Source organism: Sphaeramia orbicularis, chromosome 22 (genome assembly GCF_902148855.1).
Source record: "Sphaeramia orbicularis chromosome 22, fSphaOr1.1, whole genome shotgun sequence".
Lineage (NCBI taxonomy): Eukaryota > Metazoa > Chordata > Actinopteri > Kurtiformes > Apogonidae > Sphaeramia > Sphaeramia orbicularis.
Genome location: NC_043978.1, coordinates 50,229,197 through 50,252,700, shown reverse-complemented (window position 1 = coordinate 50,252,700; position 23,504 = coordinate 50,229,197). Strand labels below are relative to the sequence as shown.

At 38.2% G+C, this 23,504-nt stretch overlaps 1 protein-coding gene across 1 annotated transcript in view; it reads left to right on the top strand.

The window, feature by feature from the left end:
- The window catches only part of fndc3ba (fibronectin type III domain containing 3Ba), a 260,323-nt gene that overhangs the window by 6,200 nt on the left and 230,619 nt on the right, over nt 1–23,504 (top strand). The window lies entirely within an intron of this gene.

Genomic DNA, 23,504 nt, shown 5'->3' with positions numbered 1-23,504 from the left:
TTGCCAGGGTTTGTTTGTTTGTTTGTTTGTCTGTCTGTCTGTTTGTCTGTCCGTTAGTGTGCAACATAACTCAAAAAGTTATGGACAGATTTTGATGAAATTTTCAGGGTTTGTTGGAAATGGGCCCCCCCGTGGGCCCCCCCACCCCCGATCACCACCAAAATTTAATCATTTCTTCCTTATCCCATTTCCAACAAACCCTGAAAATTTCATCCAAATCTGTCCATAACTTTTTGAGTTATGTTGCACACTAACGGACAGACAAACAAACAGACAAACAAACCCTGGCAAAAACATAACCTCCTTGGCGGAGGTAAAAATGACCAGATCACAAAATCAAGATCTAGTGATTCAGTGTGTGATAGTTAAAGACATCTACTGGTCAACCTGAGTAACCCCCCCCCTCCCCCAACACACACATTTAGGGTGTCTACAAACAAAGAGTGTTTGTTTTGTCTGTTTAGGCTTTTTAGTTCAGACGATATACCCAGAGATCGAAAGTTATGGTATTGCACCTTAGAATGGTGCATTTTGCTATAATATGAAAGATAGATGAACAGGAAGTCTGTTCTGAGCCACCGTAGAAACATCAGTGCAACATGGTGGACTCGTTAACGTCAAAAGATAATGAGGACATTCTCATTTTGAAGTGGTTATAGCAGTGTTTCCCAACTGTTTTTGGCTCGTGACCCCATTTTAACATCACAAATTTCTGGCGACCCCAGACATTCAAAACGGAGACTTTTTTTTTTCCCTAAAAATGAATGTGTTTTTGATCATGTAATATCACTGGTCTACAATTTTTTAGAAATGATTTGCTTCAGACATTAAATGTGCTAAATGTTACATATTTTAATAAGATTAGTTGGAAAATAAATGACAAAAGTGCTGGTTTGCTGATGTTTTCAAGGTATATGATGAAGTGTTATTACACATATATATTGGTTTATGTACATTCATATAATAGTTTTATAAATCTTCCACTAAATAGAACCTGTAAAGTGAATGAATTCTAATATGCAGACAGTGTTTTGAAGTAGATCTTGTAGCTCTGAGACAAATATTCCTTTTGAGTCAAACCCATTCTCTCATTAATTCTTGAATTTCACATTTTGACCCAAGGCTGTATCTTGAAAAGTTCAGCCAACCAGCATTTTTGATTTGATTTTTCTTTATCAGTGACTCTCATGTGGTAAAATTTCATTACTTTTATTCTGGAAGCATTTTCCTTGTAGACCAGTGTAGTTTGCTATACTATGTTGCATATAAACGTTAATTTTAGACACATTTAGTGTATATAATGTATATTATTGTGGATGGAGGCAGAAAAGCCAGGTGTAGATTACTGCACAAAGGGAGAATTTTATTTTCCTTAGTCAGGATATTTAAGCTTTATTTAACCAGGAAGTCCCTTGAGATGAAATCTTTTTTTCGAGGGAGACCTGACCAAGAGGCACATCAGTACAATACAAGTGAACTAACAGAGTATAAAACTATATACAGTTAAGACAACATAAAATGACTAGAAACATAAAAGCTGAAAACCAGTTTAAGAATAGCACTTACACACTTCTGTTAGGCAGTTTGATAGAAGAGATTTGAAATCACCCGAGGTAATGTTGGGTTTCTGTAAATTGGCTTAGAGTCTGGTTTTGACCAATTCTATATATAAAGTGTCATGAGATAACTTTTTTGTTGTGATCTGGCGCTATAAAAATAAAATTTGATTGATTGAGTGATTTGATTGGTTTTCCCCTGTAAGTCGCTTTGGAAAAAAGCGTCTGCCAAATGCATAAACATAATGAACAGGATATGTACAGTCAGTCCAGCTTGGATTTACAAGGCTGACAATTAATACTGAACAAACTCAAACTATGAATTATGAAAGAGCTGCAGCATCTGGAACTGACCACAGTGAACATTTGACAGATAAACAAAACCACAGTGCTGCAGTTTCAGCTTCAGTTTGTCATGTCTTTTATGGACTGGGATTGTTTCTCTCAACTCACCATATATTTCTTATTAGTAAGTTTTTTTTTTTAAATTTTTATCGATTACTATAAATTTCAGGCGACCCCATTTGAATTCTAGGCGACCCCATGTGGGGTCCCAACCCCAAGGTTGAAAAACACTGGATTATAGACTAATGAAAACATGATTATGAAAATTATATCCGATGTCTCCAAATAGATCTCATTAAATCCCTCTCAAACCTGAAATACTGGACCTTTAAATGCCAACCGCAGTCTTTATACTCACGCTTGAACAATGTGTGATCTTTACTGGTCAACAACAAACTCCATGTCAGCCTCTGAAGACGGCACCATGCACTAAAGACACTCATGTCCTCTCTGATATGGAACTAGTTGGGCTGTGCAGGTCAGATATAGAGCAAGTCATCATGATGTATAAAATGTGGGTAAAAAAAAAAACATGTTTTCAGGACTAAAAACGGCAGCATGACAAACTGGAAACAAAAGCAAGCAGCATGGGAGCAATATGTGTCCCTTTGAGGTTCTGATGCCAGCCCCCAGCCCCGTTCCAAAACCACAGCATAAAAAGCAACAAACTTTAGTCGAGTCATTTTACTGTCACCCTGTATGACGAAACAGGGTACTGGCTGAAGGAAAGTACAGATGTGTAGGCGTTTCATTGTAGAGACAGACCGAGGTATTGGATTGGCTGATGGATCTGCACTGACAGGATGTTTTACAGACTGTCAGTATGGGCAGAGGTTGGAGCTGATGGCAGACGAGTGCTTAGATTTAGCCTCCGAACTGCAAACGGATGGAAGTAAAAGTGATCAAAATGCCTCCTGATTAGATTTTCTTCAGGTTAGTTTGATTATTAGTTTCACATTTATTCACCACTTACTTTGGTTATTAATTCCAGATGGATGATGCGTTTTTGTCACAACTTAGGAGACAGGCATTACAGTTAGGGGTGCAAGAAAGTATTGGTTCTGCAATATATCGCGACATTTCATTTCACTATACTGTGTCGACATTAAAAAGTACTGTAGCGATATTTTTAGGTATTCATTCAAATGAAGATATGGCTAGGGTTCAGTTTGTACTTTATTATTTAACACTGTTTTGTTAAATAGTGGGTATTTCACGCATCCAAAAAGTATGTTTTACTGTCTGAAAGAGGCAGACGTTAATTCCTGTGTTGGAATTGCCCTAAAATAATGTTCTGATGTTGGATGATTCAGGGACTGTACACTACGCATTCTTTTCGCAACTAATAGAATATGAACATTTGAGCAGGATCTTAAAACGTTACGTCTCTGAAACATAATTTAAGTTTTTACAGAGGGAAGTTTTGTGCTATAGCATTAGATCCTGTTCTGATCCAATAAAAATGACTTTAGTGTTTGTGTATTCATCTAGTGTAATTTAATATTTCCAGGAAATAATCTTTTTTTTAAAAAAAGAAACAAAAAAATATTGTCTTGTTAACAGTATTGTGATGTATCGTATTGTGATTTGTATCGTATCGCCAGATTCTTGCCAATTCACAGCCCTAATTACAATGGCAATACAATTACAATTCATGATTTATGATTTAAGGGGAAAGTTAAATTTAAAGATTCACAAAGTACGCACTACATTAAAAAGTTTCTGTATCACCATCTGTGGAGTAAAACTGTGGAACAAATTGTGTATGGAGATAAAACAAATATCAAACATAATTCAGTTTAAAAAAAGATACAAAAAAATTATTCTTGAGAGGTACAGTTTTTAAGAATGACAGTGAGGCCTTTTCATTTATGGATGATGTTGTATTGATAAATCTGCGGTAATTATTGAAGAAAATGGTTGAATTGTTGAGTCTGTTTGAATGCCTGTACTGACATGATCATATTGTTGGGTGTAATTCAGTTACTGCATTATGGATTTGTTATGGTTTGCTGTTAAAATTAGGAAAATATTATTGTTTGACTCTTGTATCAAGTTAGTGATAAAGGTGTAAAAGCACTGAGAGGTAGGATTAAATAAGTTTATACTTCTTCCTACTCCTTTTCGACCATGCAAAATTCAGACTTCCATGTGCTTGGAAATAGATTCTGTCCATTTGAATGTTTTATATATTTATTTATTTATTTATTTGCATGTTCGAAAAATAAATTAATTAAATAAATAAATAAAATAATAAATAAAATAATAAATAAAATGGCTGAATAATGGCTTTTCTCTGCTCCAGACTATTATATAAGTCTTGAAAAATCAGGCCGACCACTGATTTCATGTTGGGGAGGACGTGGCATGTGTGTAGTTGGTCAAAAATATGACAACAGATTACGTCCATTGACTCCCTTGCAGATGCGTCTTTCTTTGTTAGTGTGTAAATGTATCACACATACATATTTAATAGGGGTGTGCATCGGCAAGAATCTGGCGCTACGATACAAATCACAACACTAGGACCACGATACGATATATCACGATATATCATGATACGGTTAAAAAGGCAATTTTTTTGTTTGTTTCTTTTTTAAAAATTACTATTTCCTTGAAGAATTGAATTCCACCAGAAATCTGCACAAATACTAAACCCATTTTTATTTGATCAGAACAGGATCTAATGTTATATCACAATTTTTTTTTCTGTGTTCAAACTTAAATTGTGTTTTACAGACATTACATTTTCAGATCCTGTTCAAATGTTCATATTCTATGAGTTCAGAACTAACATCAGAACATTATTTTTGTGCAATCCCAACAAAGGAACTAACATTATTTAACAAAAGAGTGATGAATAAGAATAAATAAAATATAAACAAAAAAGAAAAACAAAATGAACCTCCACAATATCTGCATTTGAATAAATACCTAAAAATATCGATACAGCACTTTTTAATATCGATACAGTATTGTGAAATGAAATATCGCGATATATTGCAGAACCGATATTTTCTTACACCCCTAATATTTAATACAGTTATTTTGAATCTTGGTTTCTCTTGGTTTATGTAGACAACCTATTCTAGTCCTGTATTCATGATCCAATCCACATTAACAGTATATTTGCCATTTGCCATTTGCCATAATAATAATAATAATAATAATAATAACGGATTAGATTTATGCAGTTCTTTTCTTTGAATGCAAATACTCAAAGCACATCCAGTGGATCCATTATTCATTCACTCACACATTCTCACTCTGGTGGTGGTGTCGTCTTTAAAATCTTTAGGATGCTTGTGTTTGCAGTGTTTCCTTCTAGGATGGGCTCCTTTTACTGCTCACCTTTTGCTTTTGGACTCATAACCTTGCTGTCCATTTCTGCAGATGCAACAGGTGTTCTTCCAAGAAATGAGCATTGCTTTCACTGTTACTGCGGCCGGTGACGTTCAATCAGACGAACAAACAATTTTCTGCTTCATGTGAACGGGTAATTTTCTCAGCGGCAGGTTTGATGTGCACAGGTTCTGTTCTTGTAAGGTCAAGGGGCTGACACCTGGAGAGCAGGAGAGTAGTTTCTGCACTTTCTCTTCTGTTTTTTTTTTTTTTTTTTTTTCTTTCCTGTAGTCTCCTCATGATGCACATATGTTCTCCCTGTGGTGTGAGAGGCCGGTATGTTCTCCTTGAAAAGCCTCTCTGCTTTGGACATGTGATGTAGTGCAGAGAAGTAGCTCTGAAGGGTTTCAAACCAAACGACGGGCCATTTTCTTCAAGCTCATTCACATCATTCTATATTAAATGAACACAAACATACTGTAATACTTCTTATGTGGTGTTGAAGGGAACTACTCCGTATACTTGAATCAATACCATTTTCTGATGTGTGTGTGTGTGTGTGTATTGAAAGTCTGGCTGTTTGATAGGGCTGAAAGATATGTCGTTATTGTATCGATATCTAGATATGAACATTCAAGATATTAACATCGAAAAAGCAACGATATAAACGATATAGATTTCCCCCGCGCTCGCCCTGCATGTACAGCTGTGGAAGTCACAACAAATTTCATTTATTTGTACTTTATGTTAACGTTGATGACTGGCAGTGAGTTCTTATAAATAAAACTGCACTTTCCACATTCTTTTGTATAATAATGTTTGTATTTTTCTGAAAAATGCTTGGTTTTCACCGAACCCGTAGTCATATCGTATCGATATCGAGATATCTGGCATGAATATCGAGTAGGGATGTGACAGTATGAAAATTTCATATCACAGTTATTGTGACCAAAATTATCACGGTTATCATTATTATCGCAGCATTTATACTTATACACACACTGAAATAATGTAAGTTGTATTTTGAAAAAAACAACAACAACAAAAACAAACAAACAAACAAATAAAATAATAGGCACAATGTACTTTTTGTTGGCAGAAACATTCAAATATTAACATGTAAACATCAAACATGCAAATGTGCATTAACCCTTTCATGCATAGTGGTCACTGCAGTAGGCAGCTCTTCTACAGCTGTGTTCTTGTATATTCATGGATTTTATTGTTTTAATTCCATATCAGCCAACACAGTGGACGCCTATGCATTATCCCATACATTGCAATTCACACCATTACTGTAACTTTGCTGTTCTTGATAAACCTGATCTGCACTAACATGTTTGCGTGTAAATCAATTGCTTGTTATTGTTAATAGACTGTAATTAACCATTTTTCTTAAACAAAAACGTTGTTTTTTTTTTTTTTGCACATTATCTCTATAAAGTGAGTAATAATAATAATTAATAATAATAATAATAGTAAAAATATTAGAGTATGTTAAAATGTGACAAAACACCAGATTAACAGCATTTAAAAAAAAATTATTTCATAGTTTTCACTCAGTACATCAGTAAATACATGTTTCTTTGCTTCAAAAATTAAATGCATGGTGTCCAGATGAGTGGATATTTTTGCAACTCCATGAAAAATAGGTTCATAAAAAAATTTTCAATTGCATTTTTTTTTTTTTTTTCATGCCTAAAGAGGAATAAAAACACTTAATATCTTGATTAGGGTCAAAAAACTGTATGCAAAATCTCTCTGACAGGACATTTTGGAGACAATTTGACCTACATTTTTACTTTTAAATTCATTTTTGCTTTAGTTGGACCATAAGGGATTATCCAAAACAAGAAGCTACTTTATATTGAAATAAATGTTGGAATGGCGATCAATTAAAGTTCGCTCTCTGATGGGACATTACTGTGTTTGGACCCATTAAGGTTCTCCTAATTCATGCATGAAAGGGTTAAAAATGGCAACTTATGGCCATTGTTTGACCATTTTCCATATCAAGTTTGAGTTGTTTTAGTTTCTTTTTCATGGATGGATGGATGGATAGATGGATGGATAGATAGATAGATAGATGCAAACAAACTTAATAAAAATGTTGACTATAAGCAACAAGTGAACAAAATAAGGAACAAATTGGGCAAAAATGCACAAACATAAGCAGCAAAATCAATGAAAAATGAACAAAAAATTAGATAAAATGAATAAAAACTGACCAAAATTGGCAAGAAAATGAAAAAAAAAAAAAAAGTAAATAAGTTGCACAATGATCCAGGAAATGTGCAGTACTGTGACTTTTCAAAGTGCGGTAATCAAACACGGTTATCATGATAATTAGAATTTAAACGGTAATACTAACTGTCAGGAATTTTACTGCGGTTTATCATTATTCCGGTAATCGTTACACCCCTACTATCAAGACATGAAATTTTGTCTGTATCGTTCAGCCCTAGTGTTTGATGGTTCTGGATGATATTCTACTACAGTGGTTCCCAACCTTTTTTGGCTCGTGACCCCATTTTAACATGGGAAAATTTCTGGTGACCCCAGACATTCAAAATAGAGACTTTTTTTTTTTTTTTTTGGCTAAAATTAATTTGTTTTCGATCATGTAACAGTTTGCTATACTATGTTGCAAGTAAATGTTAATTTTAGACACATTTAGTCTATATAATGTATAATATTATCGACAGAGGCAGTAAATCCAGGTGTAGATTACTGCACAAAGGGAGAATTTGATTTTCCTTGGTCAGGATATGTACAGTCAGTCCAGCTTAGATTTACAAGGCTGACAATTAATACTGAACAAACAAGAACTCAAACTATGAATTATGAAAGAGCTGCAGCATCTGAAACTGACCACAATGAACATTTAACATAAACAGAACCACAGTGCTGCAGTTTCAGCTTCAGAGTTTGTCATGTCTGTTATGGATTGTGATTGTCTCTGTCAACTCATCATATATTTTGTATTAATGCATTTTTTATTTTTATTTTAATCAGTTACTGGAAATTTCAGGCGACCCCATTTGAATTCCAGGCGACCCCACGTTGGGTCCCGACCCCAAGGTTGAAAAACACTGTTCTACTGTGTGTGTGTGTGTGTGTGTGTGTGTGTGAGGGTTTGGGAGAACGTCTGTGTGTGTGTTGTGTCGGGTCTTGGTCATGCAAACAAATTATCTGGCTTCAGCAGGTACTATAATTTCTGCACAGACAGTGTTTACTCTGCAAATCACTGTGTTATTCCATGCAAACACATACCAAGATGGAGTCGAGTGTAGGCGCTAAATCCCAAAAAGAGAGAGACAGAGAGAGAGAGAGAGAAAGAAAGAGAAGGGGGAATACTTGTGTCCTCTCTCACGGCAGCTGCTGCTTATGGCTTATCTGTTACTTTCACTTTCCATTTCCCAGCCTTTTCTCCTCTTGTCTGCTGTTCGTTCTTTCGGTCGGTCTGTCTTTCGCTGGCTTTTCTGTTGAAGTATCCCAGCATCTCATGTTTGCTTGGCACAGAGCTGTAATGTTTACCCTCCTCCTCCTCCTTTTTCTTCCTCCCTCCTTCCCTGCCTCCCCCGGTCTCCACAGCCCTATCGTCTCCTCTTTTTTTGTCTCCCTTGATAATTTCCTGCATTGTTGACAGTTGATTTACAAGAAGATAAAAGAAGCCTCTCCTCTCCTCTCCTCTCCTCTCCTCTCCTCTCCTCTCCTCTCCTCTCCTCTCCTCTCCTCTCCTCTCCTCTCCTCTCCTCTCTTCTCTTCTCTCTCTCTCTTCTCTCCTCTCCTCTTCCTCTCCTCTCCCTCTCTCTCCTCTCTCTCTCTCCTCACCTCTCCCCTCTCTCTCTCTCTCTCCTCTCCCCTCTCTCTCTCCTCTCTCTCTCTCTCTCTCCCTCTCCTCTCTCTCTCCTCTCCTTTCTCTCTCTCTCTCCTCTCTCTCTCTCTCCTCTCTCTCTCTGTCTCTCTCCTCTCCCTCTCCTCTCTCTCTCCTCTCCTTTCCTCTCTCTCTCTCTCCTCTCCTTTCCTCTCTCTCTCTCCTCTCTCTCTCCTCTCCTCTCCCCTCTCTCTCACCCCCCCCCCTCTCCTCTCTCCCTCTCCCCCCCCCCCCCCCCCCCCCCATCAAGGCTAGAGTGGTCGTAATGTTTCATAACAACACCAGGTTTTGCGTCTGGTTTTATACATTTCTTGCTTAGTTTCTGATAAGAAGTCTGACATTTGGACTAATGTTTTGCCTAAATATGATTCCCTGGCATTTAAACTGAAGCTCCCCAAGGACTGTTGGTGAAGTTTTCACTTATCTCAAATATTTTACTCTCCAAACAGTTACCATTTCAATGACATAATTCAGATTCAAGACAGTTTCAGACAAAGTAAGTCACCATTAAATAGGCTGGTATGAGCATAAGTCATTATTAAGTGAAGTGTCAAACTTTTAGAGAGGTGTTTCCCAGAGGTCGCGTTAACCAAAAATATTTCATCATTGACAGATTTTTATTTTTTATTTTTTTTAAAGATGACGGGAAATTCTGAAGGCCGTCCGTCATTTTGACAGATTAAAATACTGAGGGTAATCTATCAAAGGAAGATTTCACACAACACTGAGAACAGAACTGGCCTGTCTCTTTTAACAAGGCATCAAACAATCCATAACATCCTACCTGTATATAACCCTACGATACCTGTGTATAACCCCATGATACCTGTGTATAGCCCTACGATACCTGTATATAACCCTACGATACCTGTATATAACCCTACGATACCTGTGTATAACCCTACGATACCTGTGTATAACCCCACGATACCTGTATATAACCCCACGATACCTGTATATAACCCTACGATACCTGTATATAACCCTACGATACCTGTGTATAACCCTACGATACCTGTGTATAACCCCACGATACCTGTGTATAACCCTACGATACCTGTATATAACCCTACGATACCTGTGTATAACCCTACGATACCTGTATAGAACCCTACGATACCTGTGTATAGCCCTACGATACCTGTGTATTACCCTACGATACCTGTGTGTAACCCTACGATACCTGTGTGTAACCCTACGATACCTGTGTGTAACCCTACGATACCTGTGTATAACCCTACGATACCTGTGTGTAACCCTACGATACCTGTGTGTAACCCTGCGATACCTGGATAGAACCCTACGATACCTGTGTATAACCCTACGATACCTGTGTGTAACCCTACGATACCTGTGTGTAACCCTACGATACCTGTGTGTAACCCTACGATACCTGTGTGTAACCCTACGATACCTGGATAGAACCCTACGATACCTGTGTATAACCCTACGATACCTGTGTATAACGCTACGATACCTGTGTATAACCCTACGATACCTGTATATAACCCTACGATACCTATGTATAACCCTATGATACCTGTATATAACCCTGCAGCACCTTAACCCTACAGTAGGGCTGAAAGAGATATCATTATCATATCGATATCTAGATATGAACATTCAAGATATTAATATTGAAGAAGCAACGATATAAACGATATAGATTTCCCCCGCGCTCGCCCTGCATGTACAGCTCTGGAAGTCACAAGAAATTTCATTTATTCGTAGTTTATGTTAATGTTGATGACTGGCAGTGAGTTCTTACAAATAAAACTGCACTTTCCACATTCTTTTGTATTATGATGTTTGTATTTTTCTGAAAAATGCTTGGTTTTCACCGAACCCGTAGTCATATCGTATCGATATCGAGATATCTGGCATGAATATCGAGATATGAAATTTTGTCCGTATCGTTCAGCCCTACCCTACAGCGCCACCATTCACAACTACGCTGAATATAACACTGGTAGTTGTGTTAAATGACTCGCCGTTAGTTCACCTGTAGTAGACCCCCTGTCCAGTTAATGGCCAGTGTGCATATTAATCAGTCATTGTCAAGTCTTGTCTTGTCGTTTAGCTGACTTTAGCCTAAATTAGATGCTACTTTGCTTGTGCAAAATGTCAAGACAGCCGAGTCTCCTTAGTCATTTTAAAAAGCCCAGTAAAAGTGATGGCATTGATAAACGCGTACAGACAACACACCAATTAAAAGTGGAGTGTATATTTACATGAATCATGCTGTCACGTTGGTTCATCAGCCAGCAGCAACTACAGTTGTTGCATCATTGAGATGTTTTAGAACATTAATTACTACTAAATTTGTCTCATTATCATTAAAAAATTTAATTTGAAATGATGAATAGAAATGTGTTATGATGGAATTTTTATGACCCTGTCCGTCAAAATGACAGACAATAAAAATGTCTACCGCAGCCTCGGGTGTATCCCACTCCTTCCAGCTGCACCTCATGGGATCTTATTTTGGGATAAAAAAGTGTATCAGTCAATGACAAGAGACAAGTAATTCAGATCTATTTGTTCAACTCAGATGTTTAGTTCAACACTCGTCCACTTTCGTACAAAGCTAAAAATATCCATCTACAACAATCAACATCTGGTTGCCCTCTAAGCAAGAGGACAGCATTGAAGAATCATTATCAGTCTGAGTCAATAAGACGGTACAGTAGACAGTGTGCAGATATCAGATTGTGCGGCTCTGGTGCAGTTACGTACCCAACAGTGTTGACACGATGCAACGCATGACTTCACCAAAGGCTTTTACTTCTCTGTTCTGTGACCTGAGTTACTGTTCAGAGGTTTCATTTAAAAAAGTCTGACGGCCGCTGCATGATGTTGATGCAGAGCACGTTTGAGGATGACAGATGGAATGACGATGGAGGAAGAGCGCTCACACTGATATAAAATGATTACAACAAAGAGGAAAAAGCTGTGTGTGTTTCAGGATGTACAGCAGGTACTTTCAGCGCTCTGCCCTGCTCATGCCCTCACACACATCCTCAGGGTATCGACCATAGGAACAGCTTTTTGCATTGTGTGTATGTACATGTGTGATATGTGTGGTCAGCTGGCCCAAAATGTTTAAGCATGCAGCACCTCTGCATGCACACACACACACACACACACACATAAAATGCTGACTTAACAGACATGCATGAAACATGCACACACGCAGAGCTAACTTTACGTGCCTGCATTAGCATGCCAGGCGTGTTGGTGTTGCTAGTTGGCAGGTCCATGGAAAGTTCCGCTGGTCGTTAATGGCTGTTTTTATGCCTGACTGTGAGCGTTTTGAGTGTGTTTCTCAAGTGTTGCTGTTCTGCTGGAGGCTGCAGTGTTTGTGTGTGTGTGTGTGTGTGTGTTGGAGAGAGGGAATTAAATCTCTTATTGGTTATATTTCGAATACTTATTCTGTGGCTCAGAATTAGAATTGGCATTGGAAGTGCACTTTGGATATAGTGTCTGTGGGACTAAGTCTGTGTTCATGCTTATAAAGAGAGTGTGTGTGTGTGTGTGTGTGTGTGTGTGTGTTCTACAGTGTCACATGTGGGTATGCATGGCCAGAGTTGAGGGTTCTGCTCAGGGAGGAAGTAGTTTTTTTTTATGCAAAGCCACATGTTTTATTGCTTTCCCTTGTTAAACCACCCCCCCCCCCCCTCCTCCTCCTCCTCCTCCTCCCTCTTTCTCCCTCCTCCAGGGCATGCAGACACACTCCAACCCCACCCTCCCCTCCTCCTCACCATGTCTTCCCCCACCCGACACTGCGTTACATACCTATCATTTTTTTTTCTGCCAAGTTTGGGCCTAAGCGCATTACCAATCCCTGCTGAAGTATCGCAGCATCTCACAGGTTTTCTTGGCTCAGAGCAGCGGTGTTGTAATCGAACATATGATGAAGTCTTATAATGTAGGAATTGGAAAAAACTGGTTTTGGCAGCGTGGTTTGTCACCTTCTGCTTTCCATCAGTATTTATGTAATGCACCAGTTGAGCCAAAATATAATGTAGTTGAAGGCACAAACAGAGGTGGGAATGAGTGTGTCTTTATCTTTTTGCTTCTTCTCTACGTTTTTAGACACTTCTCTACACTTCTCACTCCATAGTTCATCCATACATCCTTAAAACAGCCTCATGACTTGTGTTTCAGTGCATTTTAGGGAAAGTACTGATTACACGGGGTTACAAAAAAAAATGTTTTTTGCAAGTTGTCTCGGTTTTTTTCAACTGAATTAGGACCATTTTGCACCGCTAAATCCAAAAATGACATCTGTTTTTCTCAATCAGGTCAGGTTTTTTTGCTAATTTGATTTTGAAAAATTTGATCTTCTCACAAAATTGATTACATTTTTGTGACTTTATCAGTTGATTTTTTTATATAGTTCTCACCCAAAATAGGTTTTAAGAGAAAAAAAAATCATTTTCTAACAGGATTCCTGTTGGGTACAATGGTGTATTCACCGCAGATGTAGCAGAATACGTCAGGCTTATTTTTGCAAGATCTTCTAGTCGAAGCCATTTCATTCACCTGTAATATTAAAAAAACCATTAATCATAAATTGGCCAAAGTAAAATCTTCAGAACTCGTTTATTGCAAGAAATATGAAAGAATTTTGTATCATATGATGTGAAAATGCCCATAAATGTAAGCAAAAATGTTAAAAAGCCAATATGTAGCATAGTTCAGAAAGTTGACCTGATTGAGCAAAATGAATGTGATTTTTGGATTCAGCACACCAAAATTATCCTAAATCAGCTCAAAAAACTTAAACAATAAATTTGTTGTTGACCAGTGTTATTTTTATTTTCTATTATTGCACACCTTCCCAACTTCGAGACCAATTTTACCGAACTGGATGAAACAATAACACACAGAGACAATTCTCTCTTAGTGAATAAATCAATGCAAATGAAATGACTTGCAAACAATGTAAAGGAAAAAAATGGCAAAAATGATTAAATAGACAAAGATAAAACAGTGTAAGAAATGAATTATGAAAGGAAAAAGCAAAGACTAAATGCAATAAAACTGACTACATTTGAAGCCTGATAGATAGAAGCCTGTGTTGTATTTTTCTACTCAAAGCCTGTACTTTTATACTTTTAACTGCAGTGAAGAAGTTAAATCCGTATTTTGAACGGAGCAAAGAATGTGGTGACTTTTTCCACTTCTTCTCACACGTACAGGGGTTGGACAAAATAATGGAAACACCTTCACCTCAAGATGATAATGCCCCAATCCATACAGCTAGAATTGTTAAAGAATGGCATGAGGAACATTCTAATGAAGTTGAGCATCTCGTATGGCCGGCACAGTCCCCAGACCTCAACATTATTGAGCATTTATGGTCATTTTTAGAGATTCAAGTAAGACGTCGATTTCCACCGCCATCGTCTCTAAAAGAGTTGGAGGGTATTCTAACTGAAGAATGGCTTAAAATTCCTTTGGAAACAATTCACAAGTTGTATGAATCAATACCTCGGAGAATTGAGGCTGTAATTGCCGCAAAAGGCGGACCTACACCATATTAAATTATATTTTGTTGATGTTTTAAGGTGTTTCCATTATTTTATCCAACCCCTGTATTTTATAGCAAGTACTGCAAAATGTCTGAACGAAATAGCAATTTTTGGCTCATAAATGCTCGCGTCCTGTCCTACACTGTTATCTCAAATCTCAGTCAAATCACATTCTCCACACTATTTTGACATGACCTGACTTTGAAAAAAGAAGAAACAGTACAGACTCTGATGGCTTTCCAAGGTCAGAATGTTTTGAAGGGGAAAAACTTAATTTATTTAAAGAATGAGGAAGTAGCAAAAATCCAGTGAATATGGCCTGAGTCTCCATTCATTCATTTTTTTTTTTTTCTCCTTTTCTTCCCGTCACCTCTCCCCACCTCACCCTCAAGCCGGACCTCCACAAATCACTAAAACATCCCAAACAGACACACAAACACAGGCAGGCAGACACACACACACACACACACACACACACACACACCTCCCTGAACTAGTGTGTGAAATCCTGAGGCTGATTGAGGAGGAGGAATGTGACCCTGTGACCTCAGGCTGTGGGGAGGGGTGTTAGAAGAGTGTGTGTGTGTGTGTGTGTGTGTGTGTGTGTGAGATGTTGGGGAGCAAGTGATTGTATGTACACTTTCCTTTGGCATGCTATTACCCTGGAGTGTCCTGATCCTCGTTCACATTCCCTCAAATGGATCAGACGCTGCTGATTTCACTCAAATCACGCGCACGGACATAGAATTAAGAATGTAAGGAAACCCTCACTCATGATTGACCTTCGTCATTATAGTGTGTGTTTGTGTGAGAAAAAGGGGTGAAGAGCTCCCAGACTCAGCTGTTGACTCGTCTGTAGAGCGGAGACAGGTTTCTCATGTAGGTGTGACTAAATAGTCTTTCTCTCTCAGCACCCACACACATACATACCACCCACTGAGCAAGCTTTTTCATGGCTCATAAAACTGATGATCAGAATGTCTCTTGGTGGTTTGTCTGCGTCTACGTGTTCGGCCAGCCGAGAATGTGTGTGTGTGTGTGTCTGTGAATGAAAAGGGGGGAGGGAGTAGAATTCACTTCTTGACTTGGCATAGCTGTCTTAATTAAGACTCATGGCATGCAGCCCTGATGGAGCTCCGCATTAGTGGCAGATGCATGCTGGGTGTGCAGGCCCGGACAGAAAGTCCACTCGTATGCTGAATGCAGCCTTATTGTGTGGACGCCGCGGTCGTCGTCCTTCGCCGTTCTCTTCCAGCTGCTTGTAATGTGTGGAGCTGATTAGGATGATTGTATGGGCTGTTGCATTGAAATGAGACGGAATACAGCGCGATCAGACCTGGGAAAAATGCAGGGGTAGGGTGGAAATGTCACAAGTAGGGCCTTTAAAGTTTAAAAAGTTCAGTTTTTTCCAGGTTTGCGTAGAAGAATGATATTTTGTGTCGCTTTTGCTTTCACTGATTTGAGACTGATTAGATTCATTCCGTGCGTTTACGTGACAACTTTTATTCCTGGTTTAATCTGAATAAACGTTAGATCCTATTTCAGATGACCATGTAAACACCTTATTCCAGTTGAAAAAGAATAGTTCGGATTAAATTTAAATCCGAATAAAGTCACTGGTTTAATCCCCCTTTAATTACGAACTAAATTATTCCTGGGACATGTAAACCCTTTATTCTGTTGGGACTTTATTCCTTCCATTCTGCACATGCTCGTTGTCTTGTCCTGCCGCGATGACGCACACATTCTGCGCTGGTGGAAGAATATGCACTGCAGTCTAGTCAACCCAAACTGTTCCAGTGGGCTATTCTGATGGGATCTACCAGCCTGGAAAACCCTGAAGGAAGAGTTCATCACTTGTTTTTTTATTCATTCATTTGTCATGCACTAATGAGTTCGATAAGTGGGCTCAACAGTTTGCACTGCAGTGCACCGACTGCCTTGTTCTCACAGCCCTTCCATTAGCTTAGCTTAGCCTAGTTTAGCATAATCACTTCATTCCTATGGTCAGACGTAGCCAGGCTTTTATAGGTGATTTGTAGTATTTTATGAGTGATTTTGTGAAATTCAGTCCTCCCTAATCATTCCTTTAGTCCGGTGGGGTCAATATGATCACAAATTGAGGCTCAAATCATGGTCATGTGACTTACTGCAGGAATAAAATCTTGGGAAATAAAAACTAATGCTAAGCTAAAATGGTAAAGCAAAGCTAATTTAGCGCATGCATTCCTTCCAACAAAAAGATTTTCCATCTTCCATCAATACAACAGTCCCAAGGTTGTATGAGTGCAGTAAGTCGCAGATCTAAAGAAATAATTAGGGAGAATGGGATTTCAGAAAATCACTTACAAAAGACAACAAATCACCTTTAAAAAACTGGCTACGTGTGACCATGGGAATGCAGTGACTATGCTAAGCTAAGCTAACAGAAGGGCTGCCAGAACCCTTTAGCTCACTTATCTACCTCATTAATACCTCATGTAAACCTTTATTCGGGTTTAACATTTCCATGTAAACAGAAGAGAAAATACTTTAGTTCCGAATTAATTTCTTCTAGAAAAATAAATCGGATTTTAAAAAACATGTAACCGTACCTGGTGACCCTTTTACCCCTGAGACATTATTTCAGGTAAACGTTCTGCTGTGAATTGTCGTCTGTTTCAGTGTCATAAAAGCTGCTGTGAGTATGTGCTTGTGTTCCTTTTTTGTGACAGGTTTTTCCTAAATAAGGCACTCAGAATGTACATCCATAAGAGATTTAGGATGTTGAACATGAACTGTGAACTGGAACACACTTAACGACAAGTATTTGAATTTTGGCTCTTTTTTTCTAAATCAGTTTCTAAATCAGCTGCTTGTTGACACCTTGTTGAACTACATAAAGCAGTTACCACGGTCCAAACTTTGTAAAAACACATTAAAAAAAAATAATAATGAGGATAATCACCACAACACTGCAAACAACAATAAAAACAAAACAAAACAAAAACGGAAAGGAAAATGGTGTTTAAAAAAAAACAAAAAAACTCACTGTTCTGTGTTTTGCCCTCCATTACTCAGGTGGTGGGGGGTACACTGAGCATGCTCAGATGTCTATGGAAAGAACAAGGTCTATTCTATCAGCACGTTTTGAATTTTTTCCTCTTGAGCAAATGGTTGAATTTTTATGAATATTTAAAACAGATCATACATTCAGAACACTCACCATAGACATGTCAGGGGTTAAAGGGTTAAATACTTCAGTCAGATACTATTAATAGACATAGACATGGATTAATTTGTTTTATGGATTAATCAGACCAGATTGTACATTTCATAAACAGTATTTGTGAAGTTGCCGCTGATAGGATAAGAATTCTGACTTTTACAGAAAACAAGAGCTGAAAGGTGTTTAAAAAGAGATTTACTTTTACCTAGATTGAGAAATAGGGATACTTAGTTTGACATTAGTTTATTACTTTGAGTTTCATGTTCAGTTCAACCATTTTCTGGTTCATCTCAGACTTGCATTGTGGTGTGGAAGAGCCAGATGGTATCACCTGCTTCAAAGTATCATGATTGTATTGGCCTTTAAAAACCATGTATTGATCCACCTGTAGTCAGTGCTGATTTAGGGGTTCAGTTCAACACTTGTCTGACCAAAGATCATTTGTCTCCAACAATGTCAAGAATTTTCCGGTCTACGGGGGGGTGGGGGGTGGGTTATCAGCTGATTAATCGGTTATTGTCTCCTTCCTGCTCCAAACTGCCTTTATCTGTCCTATCTGCTGACCCCTTTAACAGATACCACACTGTTTTTTTTTTTTTTGTTTTTTGTTTTTTTTTTTCCACCACTGTTTCATGTGCCTTTACACTCAGTGGTATGAATAGTTTACAGTATATTCAGCCCACGGTCTGATCCCAGGGTCTCATTGTGTGGTGTGAGTTTGGTTTTGGGGCTTTAGACCCCAGAGACCCATTAGCTCTGATGTTTATTGTGGATTGTGCAGTTCAGGCACCACTAAATGTTTGGACTCTGTTTAACCAGAAGCCAAATCATACTCTAAATATGCTGAATCTGCATGTGAAACGACTTCTTCATGAGGTACCAGTGAGTAATCCTGCTCAGCCTCTGCGGCCGCCATCACACTCAGCTGTATGTTTACTGGCTGGGGCTGCAAGACTGAAAATATTGTCTGCTGCCTGTGCCAGTGTATACAATGGACTGTGCGTCTATGTGTGCATTTTTTATTTTTTTTTAAAGTGTGTACATGCTTGCTTTTGTGTGCTGGAATTCAAGCATACCTATGCGCCCAGTTTGTGTATGTTTATGTGGGTGTGTGTGAAGGCCTGTGTTTGTGTGCCGATGTGCGCAGTGAGGAGGAAGTGGCTGTGTTTGTTTAAACTAAGCACGCTCAGCCATGTGGGACAATTTAGCGGGAATGAGAACCCTGCACCCCCCTACCAATCCCCACCACCACCACCACCACCATAGACGCCCCCCTCCCCTCCCCTCCGCTCCCCTCTCTCCTCTCCCACCCCCACCCTACCCCCAAACTTCTCTGAATGGGCGGCTGTCTTTTGAAGGCTGAGGGGTTGTTTGGGAAGTAGTGCCAATAGTGGCGAAGTGGGAGGAAGAGGAGGGGTACGGGGGGTGGGGGGGGCTGAGACATGTTAAAGCTGGATGTGGGATGAGACAAGAAGAAGAGGAGTAGGGATGTAACGATTACCGGTATAACGATAGTGTGGTAAAATTCCCGACGATTAGTATTACCGTTTAAATTCAAATTATCATGATAACCGTGTTTGATTACCGCACTTTGAAAGAGAAAGAGAGAGAGAGAGACCCTAAAACAACTCAAACTTGATATGGAAAATGGTCAAACAATGGCCATAAGGTGCCATCTTTAGTGCATATTTGTATGTTTGATGTTTACATGTTAATATTTGAATGTTTCTGCCAACAGAAAGTACATATTGCCTAGTATTTTATTTGATTTTTTTTTAGTTTTTTTTTTTTTTTTTTCCAAAATACAACTTGGTTAAATTATTTGAGTGTGTGTTTACGTACTTTTTGAACATTCTGAGCACATTTCAACAATACCGTGATAATAATGATGACTGTGATAATTTTGGTCACAGTAACCATGATATGAAATTTTCATATCGTTACATCTAGGGACGCACCGATTCAGATCCAAGTATCGGGTATTGGCTCCGATACTCAGTGTGTGTACTCGTATTCGTACTCGTAAAAGTAATCTGATACAAATGCACTGATACCACTGACGGCTGTGTGGCATTCCCAGTTCAGTGCAGCAGGTACGAGGAGGAGGAATAATGTGTGGAGATTTTTCAAAATAAATGACGTGATAAAAGTAACGTTACAGACACAGACAGATACGGACGCAGCGTTCTGCCCGTCCTCTGCGTACATTCCATCCGTTTTCCAGGTGCTGGCGGATGAGTACCCAGATGGAGAATACCACCAGGGGTACAGAGCAGTGCAGACCACCGCCAGCGGAAATGAAAACGAAACTTATCATTCATTTCTCTTTTCTCTTCCTGCTGAAGCTAAGCTTTTAAACCTTACCAGCGAAAACGCTGCATTATTAGTATCACATTAGTGTTACCTCTGTTGTCTCCATGTTTGTTGTTACTGACTTTCTTCTTCTTCTTCTCAAAAAACTTTACTCTTCTTTGTGGTGTTTGTCCAGTATGGTTAATTAAGAGCGGCGCCCCCTGGTGGATTAATTGGGAAACGCTCATTCCAACACATTAAATGTCAGTAGCAGCACTTTGTTCCAGTCAGACTAATGACAATGACAATAAAGCACATTTACAAACGGAACTAAGAACTGGAATGGGATTATTAAGTACTCGTATCGGTACTTGGTATCGGCAAGTACTCATACTTGTACTCGGTCTGGAAAAAAGTGGTATCAGTGCATCCCTAGTTACATCTCTTAAGGGGAGTAAGGGATGAGAAGTGGAAAGAGGAGGGGTGAGCACTGCTGTGTTTAAAAAACAAAACAAAAACAACAAAAACCCTGAAGTGTAACTAATGTCTGTTGGCCACCGGTCCTGTGTGTGAAAACCGTGCAACCACTAAACTCACACACACACTTTCACTGCTTTATCTGAGCTGTCATTCCAACAGGATCAAGGTCTTCATTTTTATGCTAAAGGGCTGATTTCACATGGAACCAACTGTGTTTTACAGTCATAACGGAAAGACTGAGAGCAGAGTCCACCGTGGACCTGTTGATGACGGGGAGTTAGCGCAGGGCCGGTGCCGTCGGATGTCACGCTCCGATAGTATTGCCATGTCTGGGATGTAAGCAATTGTCTGATGGGTGCATACGTAGGCCTGCCAAGAGGCAACGACAGCGTCTGTAATTGTGTGAATACATAAGGAAAAAGACAAGGAAGAAAAGGAGAGAATGTCTGAACCCGAGTCGAGTTCATTCCATCTTAATGTCTCCATGGCGACAAGACGGAAAAAAAATGTCTGTGAGGCAACATGTACTTGTCTGACTGAAGGCTCTTGCGATGTCTGTAATCTGTCTTTCCACTCGTATAAGTAACTTGTCTTTGTAATAAACTGTCTCTCTGTTTGGTTGTAAAAGACGTATGTAGGTCTTTTTCTAACACTGTAAGACTTTAGGTTCAGGAGCCAAGTGTTCCAAGTCTGATTAATGTGAAATCAATGTTCAAAGTAGGGCTGGCTGTCGACGTCGGTTATTAGCATGATCCTTGGTTCTGAGTCGTAAAAAATAGTTAACCCTTTCATCAGAACATTTTAGAAATCTAACAGAAATATAGTGTTTTATTTGACTATGAACAACATTAACCCTAAACACAAAACTGTAAAATTGTATCATGAAAAACATAGTCACTGGAGTCAAGGAAAGTAATCATGTTACAGCATATAAAAGGATGCACCGATACCACTTTTTTCCAGACCGAGTACAAATACTTACATTTGAGTACTTGCCAATACCAAGTACCGATATGAGTACTTAATAATACCATTACACTTCTTAGTTACTTTTGAAAATGGGCTTTATTGTCATTGTCATTAGTCTGACTGTAAAAAAGTGCGGCTACTGACATTTAATGTGTTGGAATGAGCGTTTCTCAATCAATCCACCAGGGGGCAGCGCTCTGAATTAACCATATTGGACAAATACCATGAAGAAAAGTAAAGTTTTTTGAGAAGAAGAAAATCAGTAATAACAAACATGGAGACGACAGCGGTAACACTAATGTGGATGCTAATGTTGATATTGATGAGGGAACTGAATGCACTTTTTTCTATAAACTACTTTGGTTTACAGCTGCATGATTGGATGGAAAAATCAGAAGCGTCAAACCTCACATATGAACTTCAAGAACTCTGCATGTTTTAGATAGTCCTGCTGTTAAGTCCAAAATATCTCCATGCAGCGTTTGTGCAAGAATAATTTTTTAAACCCAGGGAGAAATTATTAGGCGTTACAGTGACTTCATTCAAATATAAAAAAAAAGTAGCAGGAAAGAAGTTATCAATACAACAGAAATAGAAATAAATAAAATAAAATATATATGTATTAAACCACTTTATTAAGACACAATTAGAACACCAATTTGTACAAGACAATGTACAGTTGCGGGAAAAAAAAACCATTAGACCACCCTTGTTTTTATTAATTTCTTCTTCATTTTAATGCCTGGTATAACTAGTGGGGCATTTGTTTGGACAAATGTAATGATAACAAAAAAATAGCTCTTAAGAGTTTAATTTAAGGGCTGATATCTAGCCACTTTCCATGTTTTCTTGATAATACCCAAATTTCACTTACGTTCTGTCATCAATATTTATGGTATTGTACTGACAAAAACAGTGCTTTTAGGCATTTCATGCTTTCTTTTGTCTGTTTTAGTCACATGATACGCACAGGAGTTAGTACTTGATTGCATAACCATTGTTTTTGATGACTTTTCATCGTCTAATAATTTTTTCTGCGACTGTATTATCAGTATGGTAATTAAAGAAATATACATGAAAAAATGTGCAAAAAATTAGATCCTCCTAAACCTGGACCTTTAAATTACACTCTTTTGCAGACTCAAGTTGTGATTATGATTGTGTTTTCATTAATTTTGCAGCGGTAGTCATTAATATGCATTAATTTAATATGATTTTAACAAATTTTACAACTTTAAATATGCTTAGTAATACTTTGTGTCACATTGTTGTCATCATTTTGACCATATTCTTACTCTGCAATCAAATGGAAGTTTTGAGCAGGCAGATAAAACCATGTAAATGACACATGATTATTGCATTATTATTATTATTAAAATCATTATTATATGTTCACTGTGTTCCGTCATGGTTTGTTCTATTACAGCAGGGGTGTCAAACTCATTTTCTTCTAGGGGCCTCATTCAGCCCAATTTAATCTGCAGTGGGCCGGACCAGTAAAGTAATAGCATGTTAGCCAATAAATAATGAAAACTTGAAATTGTTTTAGTGCAAAAAATAACATTCAATTATGCCAATATTTACATTTACAAACTATCCAAACAAAAAGGATGTAAATAACCTGCAAAAATGAAATTTGTTAAGAAATGTAAGTACAATTTTATCAATATTATGCCTCGACTTATCATTTATAGGCTATATATGTGCATTGCAGATCAGATCTACGAAGGCACAAAACATTTAGTAACAGGCAGAATATTGTTAAAATTGCGCTTAATTTTCTTTAGACATTCCAGGTTGTTCATATTTGTTCAGGTTATTCACATTTTCTTGTTAAAGAATAGTGTCTTAATGTAAATATTTTCATAATTTAATGTTTTTTGCTCTAAATCAAAGAG